The 7,755-nt window shown below is 40.4% G+C and overlaps 1 long non-coding RNA gene across 1 annotated transcript; it reads left to right on the top strand.

The window, feature by feature from the left end:
* Positions 1–3,259: 3,259 nt before the first annotated feature.
* On the top strand, positions 3,260–4,320 carry LOC146700450 (uncharacterized). Its single transcript, XR_014922673.1, has 3 exons — positions 3,260–3,828; positions 3,899–4,068; positions 4,148–4,320. It is a non-coding gene; the product is annotated as an uncharacterized LOC146700450 (long non-coding RNA).
* Positions 4,321–7,755: the final 3,435 nt, after the last annotated feature.

Raw genomic sequence — 7,755 nt, 5'->3', positions numbered from 1 at the left:
GAAAACATGAGCTTTATCTTCATCTGTGTTTTCTCTGACGCTATTTTGTAACACATATTCCATGAATGTGCACAAACAAAAACATGCCAACCCCTATTATGTAGTGAGATATTATATAATTACACAAATAGACAAACAAAAAATTTAAAAAGCAGATATGTGAGTATTTTAATATAATTGTGATTATTAGCATTACTATCCCATCCATCCATTTTATTCAGCTTATCCAAGGGTCACAGTTGGGACTGGAGCCTATCCCAGGTGTCACGTGACAGGAAGGCTACATCCTTTATCATTATTTTAAAACTCAACTAAGCCAAAGGCATGTTTAGACATTTTTTTTTACGCTTTAGACTTTTAACATATTCTTACTATCTCGACACACAAAGTGCGAAAATATTACCACTGCTGCTATAGCTTAAAACATCTTTTTGGCTTTGTAGAAGGTTAAGTCTATCTTTTCGCTCTCTGTGCCGTGGTAAGGGTCTTTGCAGCTACTTTAGTGACAAGTAGAAACTGTACAGGTGCTTACATAAGAATGCTCCTACCCAAACAAGCTCAGCCCAGTTCAGACAAATTCTCCTGTGGAGCAACGCAGTGCCTGTAAATAAAAGTGATAGTACTGGACAGCTTCCAGGTGTTCTTGTGTGTGTGTGTGTGTGTGTGTGTGTGTGTGTGTGTGTGTGTGTGTGTTTGTGAGACGGCATCAGAAAATGGCTGGCTGTGGTCACAAAGGAACGAATATGGTCAGCTACAATTCCTGGGTAGGCCATAGTATTTAAGCAATGCTTATTTGATACTAATAGGTCAAATTGTGACCAGAAAATATCCGGATTATAAGGCGCACTGTCTATGAACGGGTCTGTTTTCATACATAAGGCGCATTAAGCTAAACAAAACAGTTAGATAAGTCAAACTTTACTCAACTCATTCTTCTTGCTTCCTCCACTTCCGTACCATTTATTCATACATGTTGAATTCTCTCGCAGCTGCTCTATTCCCATGTTGTTGCAGTATATTAATGACTAACCTTGTATTGTGGATGGAATATCTCAGTTGTTCTCCTGACTGAAGTTTGACCCATTTACAGCATCCTGCCATGTGATTGCATTTGTCCATAACCATGGGGGGAACCCTCACGTTAACTTTTATCAAGTGGAAAAAAGTTAGCGTTCATCCTCCATCTTCACTGTGTTTATGTTATGCTAACAAAGCTGTACCGCTAGCAATCACATAGCACAAGTCACTGCTGTTTAGATTTCTGTTTTCATTTATGTTGGATGTGATAGCAGAGCTGTACGTTTTAATGTTTTCATTAATATCTGTCTGAACATGGTATATCATGTTTAGGTGGAAACTAGCAAGCTAACTTCCTGCTAACTTCTAACTCAGTTAAATTTTTTTTTTTTTTTTTTTTTTTTTTTTCTTACACCTCTCTGCTCTCTTCATCCACTCACCCCCAGACAGTCGTAGCAGATGGCTACCCCTCCCTGAGAGAGGTCACCAAAGCTCTTGCTCACAGGGGGTCATATGATTGTTGGGATTTTCTCTGTTTTCTTTATATTATTGTCAGGTCTTTACCTTGTGGCTGTAGCTCAGGTGGTAGAGCAGGTCATCTACTGATCGGAAGGTTGGTGGTTCGATTCCCGGCTTCCCCTAGTCTGCATGCCAAATATCCTTGGGCAAGATACTAACCCGAAATTGCTCTCCGATGCATTCATCGGAGTATGAATGTGTGTGAATGTCAGTTGTGCTTGTGCGAATGGGTGAATGCACAAGTTGTGTAAAGCGCTTTGAGTGCTCAGAAGAGTGGAAAAGCGCTATATAAGAACTAGTCCATTTACAATATACAGCACCTTGAGGCAACTGATATTGTGATTTGGCACTATCTAAATAAAACTGAATTTAATTTAATTAACAACACCACATTTTGCCAACCTAGCTGTAAGAATGGGTCGATCACCAGTGTGACTAAACCCTTTATCCATGTTCCCACATGGTATACAACCTTATATGTTGTGAAATGCTGTCAGTGTAGAGCTCACAGACATTAAGGCAGGTAGCATGGGTTTATAGAATAAAGTTAAGAGAGGATAATATTTGAATTGGCTTTGTTTTACCTCACGTTTGGATCAGCCTGTGAAATCAGCTCAAGGGATTTCCGTGTTTCCTTTTTCTATAATACTAATTTATTTAATTACTAAGATAATATGAAGCTCCAACAGTGAGTGTATGTAAAATATGGATGCAGCTACCTTCACATCTGTGAACTGTTTTTGACTACTGATGTCTTTAAATACTGGGTATTCATTTATTTATTTATCTAATGATAGATGAGAGCTGGATCTGACTACAAAACCAGACATGTGCAGACAGTGACTTCTCAAAATGCATCACTTTCTGCTCTGTTTTTTTTTTTATCATCAAAGCTGTAACTTATAAATTCAGTATCAATGAAGAAGTAGGGTTATTTTCTCATAGATTTCAACAGAGTCAGACTTTTCCTTTTTTTTTTTTTTTTTTCATTTAGGAAAAAAATAACTCAGTTAAATTGAATAAATTCAGTTTTCATGGTTGCCGGGATGTTAAACTTGAGTGTTACGCCTGGTAAAGCAGCAGCACTGATCATTTTATTAAAGATGAAAGAATAAAGAGTTTTTAGCTCTCAGTAATTCTCAGTGTTCGTTTGACTTTGGGACCTGAAGGGGATGGAATTTAGGACCCAGGTTACTCTGCGAGGCTCCTGACTACGGTAGCCATAATGCAAGAATCCATCAAGCGGTGCAGCTTCATAGCTTACCAAAGTCATACTAAAACATTTTTTAAAAAGATTTTTGAGCACTATGTACCACATAAAATCCGTTTGAGGTCAGTAAGTACAACCAGAATTCATACATAAGGCGCACTGTTGATTTGTGAGAAAATTAAAGGATTTTAAGTGCACCTTATACAGGGAGTGCAGAATTATTAGGCAAATGAGTATTTTGTCCACATCATCCTCTTCATGCATGTTGTCTTACTCCAAGCTGTATAGGCTCGAAAGCCTACTACCAATTAAGCATATTAGGTGATGTGCATCTCTGTAATGAGAAGGGGTGTGGTCTAATGACATCAACACCCTATATCAGGTGTGCATAATTATTAGGCAACGTCCTTTCCTTTGGCAAAATGGGTCAAAAGAAGGACTTGACAGGCTCAGAAAAGTCAAAAATAGTGAGATATCTTGCAGAGGGATGCAGCAGTCTCAAAATTGCAAAGCTTCTGAAGCGTGATCATCGAACAATCAAGCGTTTCATTCAAAATAGTCAACAGGGTCGCAAGAAGCATGTGGAAAAACCAAGGCGCAAAATAACTGCCCATGAACTGAGAAAAGTCAAGCGTGCAGCTGCCAAGATGCCACTTGCCACCAGTTTGGCCATATTTCAGAGCTGCAACATCACTGGAGTGCCCAAAAGCACAAGGTGTGCAATACTCAGAGACATGGCCAAGGTAAGAAAGGCTGAAAGACGACCACCACTGAACAAGACACACAAGCTGAAACGTCAAGACTGGGCCAAGAAATATCTCAAGACTGTTTTTTTTAAGGTTTTATGGACTGATGAAATGAGAGTGAGTCTTGATGGGCCAGATGGATGGGCCCGTGGCTGGATTGGTAAAGGGCAGTGTCATGGTCTGGGTGGGCACCTGCAGGTCTCCGACAGCGGCCCCTCCTCCTTTGGGCGGAGTTCGGTTGCTCCTCCCTGGCTGACCACCTGTGAGCAATCATGCCAGCAGTATATCAGACCTGCGCTCTCAACCATTCATCGCCTGAGTATCTGCTATCCCCATGTCAGTCGAGTGGAGCATCATAACTCTGTCAGACGCTGTGTGATGTCTTACTTGTCTTTCTTGTCCTCAGAGGTAGCACCTGGAGTGGAGATCTTGTCTCCCTCACTCCCGCCTTCCTGGACCTGGGCTGCCTGCTGCTAACACGACGTGGCCTGCCGGCCCACCACTCACTTGCCTGCCTCCCCACGCTTCGACCGCTTCCGGGCTTCCGCCCCACCTGTCACCTCCACCTGAAACCAAGTAAGGCAACTCAATTCAACTGTGGAGGATCGTTGATTGTCTGCTGGATCCCACTGACCGTGATCTCCTCTTATTCCAGTGCCCCGGCCCCTGCCTAGTCCTGTTTCTACCTCCCCGCTGCCTCTGCTGTTCAGCCGTCTCCTAGAGGTGTCTAGGTCGCCCTCTTTATCGTAAATAATCCTACGCGCCACGAGTGTAGTGGCGCCGCTTTGCTTTTGCTTTTGTTTGCCTGTGGGCGGAAATAAATCATTTGTTCCCTACCGTCTCGCTTCCGGGTTGGTTTCTGCACCTGTGTCCATCTTTGTTCCCTCGTGCCGCTGGGCCGTGACAGGCAGAGAGCTCCAGTCCGACTCAGACGCCAGCAAGCTGGAGGTGGAGTACTGGTTTGGGCTGGTATCATCAAAGATAAGCTTGTGGGGCCTTTTCGGGTTGAGGATGGAGTCAAGCTCAACTCCCAGTCCTACTGCCAGTTTCTGGAAGACACCTTCTTCAAGCAGTGGTACAGGAAGAAGTCTGTATCCTTCAAGAAAAACATGATTTTCATGCAGGACAATGCTCCAACACACGCGTCCAAGTACTCCACAGCGTGGCTGGCAAGAAAGGGTATAAAAGAAGAAAAACTAATGACATGGCCACCTTGTTCACCTGATCTGAACCCCATTGAGAACCTGTGGTCCATCATCAAATCTGAGATTTACAAGGAGGGAAAACAGTACACCTCTCTGAACAGTATCTGGGAGGCTGTGGTTGCTGCTGCACGCAATGTTGATGGTGAACAGATCAAAACACTGACAGTATCCATGGATGGCAGGCTTTTGAGTGTCCTTGCAAAGAAAGGTGGCTATATTGGTCGCTGATTTGTTTTTGTTTTGTTTTTGAATGTCAGAAATGTATATTTGTGAATGTGGAGATGTTATATTGGTTTCACTGGTAAAAATAAATAATTGAAATGGGTATATATTTGTTTTTTGTTAAGTTGCCTAATAATTATGCACAGTAATAGTCACCTGCACACACAGATATCCCCCTAAAATAGCTAAAACTAAAAACAAACTAAAAACTACTTCCAAAAACATTCAGCTTTGATATTAATGAGTTTTTTGGGTTCATTGAGAACACGGTTGTTGTTCAATAATAAAATTATTCCTCAAAAATACAACCTGCCTAATAATTCTGCACTCCCTGTAGTCCGAAAAATATGGTACACCAAATTCTGGCCCAGCAATTTGAACGTAACATCAGATATCAAGAATTATCAGATCAGGAAATCTTCTGGTGTCCTTCTCCTTCCTCCCTATGTTGTACCTTTTTTGTTTTTCTTTTCTTTCCCTTAACTCCCCAGCTGGTTGCAGCAGATGATTCCTTTGTCTGAGCTCGGTTCTGCTAGTGTTATCCTGCTATTAAACGGGACTTTTCCTTCTCGCGTTTGCCTTTTTCTTGGAGATAATCTAATTGTTAGAGTTTCCCCCCTAATATTGTAGGGTCTTTGTCTTCAATTAAAGACTGCCTTAACTTAGCTATTGTTGTGAATTGGTGCTATATGAATTAATTTGAATTGAATGTAGCTCATCTGCTACAAGGTTTAATGAGCTGTATGTTTGGAGATGCTCTTTTGCAATCTGTGGTTGCATACTGTTGGTATCCTTTCTGCTCAAAGTAGTTTGGCCATTCTCAACTAACCTCTGACATGAAAAAAACACTTTCTCCCAGAAAACTGTTTATATAATGTGTGTAATGTTAATATAAAGTAAACAGTCTCTGTGAACGGTGTCTGCCTATTATTTTCTTATTTTCAACATTGCTTACAGGACATCTGGTGCCCAGCTAAGTACAACAGTTTACATGGGTCACAGGTGGCTTAAGAGCTGGGTGGTCAGAGAGAATCAGGAGCATTTAACACACACATATTTTTAGCTGAAGGTCAACCCATGCCCATGCCTCGAGCAAAGGTATTTGCAGTTCTCTTAGAGACACCAGATGGTTTGTATTTCTCACATTCACCACCACTGGGTTTACCTAAAATACATTTATAATAACTTATAATAAATGCCACTTCACTAAAAGGTCCATCAGTGACATATACCATTTCAATTATTATTATGTTTGTATAAAGAGCTATTACATATAAAAACAGCAACAACACCTGTTACTTAAAAGTAGTGGATTATGCTTCTTAATAACTCACTGGAGAAAGTAATTAGTTGCACTACTCATTACATTACTTTCACATTATTCCATAAAATGACTTGAAATGCATTGTCCCATAATTACAAGTTAAGGATAGCATGCTAGGGTTTGCTAGGGACAGGGTCAGCATACACTCAGCTTTAAAATCACTGAGTTTTTCACTAGCTCACATGCCATGCAAATAACCGTAGAACCTTTGTAATGTGAGTAAGAACATAACTGTAACTGTAATGTGTTACATTACTGTGTTACTGTGAAGGCCCTTAACACGTATGTCCACAAACAAAGATGAGCAGCTCTGCCAATGTTTTGTTGCTGCGAAAAACAAACATTGCCAGAGAACATAATCCAGGCAGCAGTTACATTTCTAACAAAAATCAGAAGACAAAACAAGTTAAGAACCCAGAAATGTGAATGAAAGTCAGACAGGGTTTAATGAGACAGCTCGTATCAACTCTAACTCCCACTCTATGCATTTTACTCTTTGTAAATTACTGACTGATTTCACAGCCAAAAATTCATTATTATTTAGAATTTTTGGCTGTGAAGTCAGTGAATCCACAAGAAACAACTGCTCGGTGTGGGGCCAGCATCGTGCACCGTTTGCATTTTTACTGAAAAATTGCTCTCCACAAAATAGTCGATCATTTCGAACACCGATGTGCCGTCTATCACCATGTCATTAATTGAAAGTATTACCCACAGATATGCGTAAAATCTCGAGGACTGTAATTTTCTGTTTGGCAACACATGATCAAATGGGATTCACATTTTTTTAAGGAGTCTCTTCCATGATTTTCAGACATAGTTTGCAAATAGGACTATATTTACAGCAATCCTGGCTGCTCCATGAGGCTGCAATTAAGCCCAGCAGGGCTTTGAACTGCTGGGCTTAATTACCCAGTGGTTTTTGAGACAATAACATTTTGAGATAATAATTTTGACTCGCCAAAATACAGACATTGACAACAGTCTTATTTTTAACTATATGTAGAAAGTGTATTAGCTAATTATAATGCATGCTACAATAGCTCACATGGTTAGAAACATCCTTTGGGCAAAACGGTGTATGTATGCACATGCCAAAGTAATTATGTTTTAAGCTTTTATTGCAATCCATACATAGTTACACTCTCATAAAGGATGTAGCCTATTACTTACTGGCAGTTCTTTTATCAATGTATCTTATATACAGTATTTTATATTCAAGAGCATCATCATGCATATCCACACTTGCTTTGAGTTTATCCCCAATCAACCTGATTTGCACCGACACATATTGGGACGTTTGGCAACAAGAGACATTTTATCTGGGAGGATAGATAAGACACTCAGTTTGGTAAAAACAGGAAGTACAGTCAAGAATATGTTTTTAAGAGGCTGGGAAATTCATGGATAAACCAACCATTATCGTATATGCTTGAATGCAGTAGACTGTATGTGCATGCATATATGGATTCATACTTGTGAAATTTGGGTGTGAATGTTCAGGCATGCATG

The sequence above is a fragment of the Copadichromis virginalis genome, linkage group LG10, assembly GCF_057382275.1.
Source record: "Copadichromis virginalis isolate Kocher_CV1m ecotype Utaka linkage group LG10, C_Virginalis_male_GT1.1, whole genome shotgun sequence".
Classification (NCBI taxonomy): domain Eukaryota; kingdom Metazoa; phylum Chordata; class Actinopteri; order Cichliformes; family Cichlidae; genus Copadichromis; species Copadichromis virginalis.
This window is presented reverse-complemented; position numbering and strand designations above follow the sequence as displayed.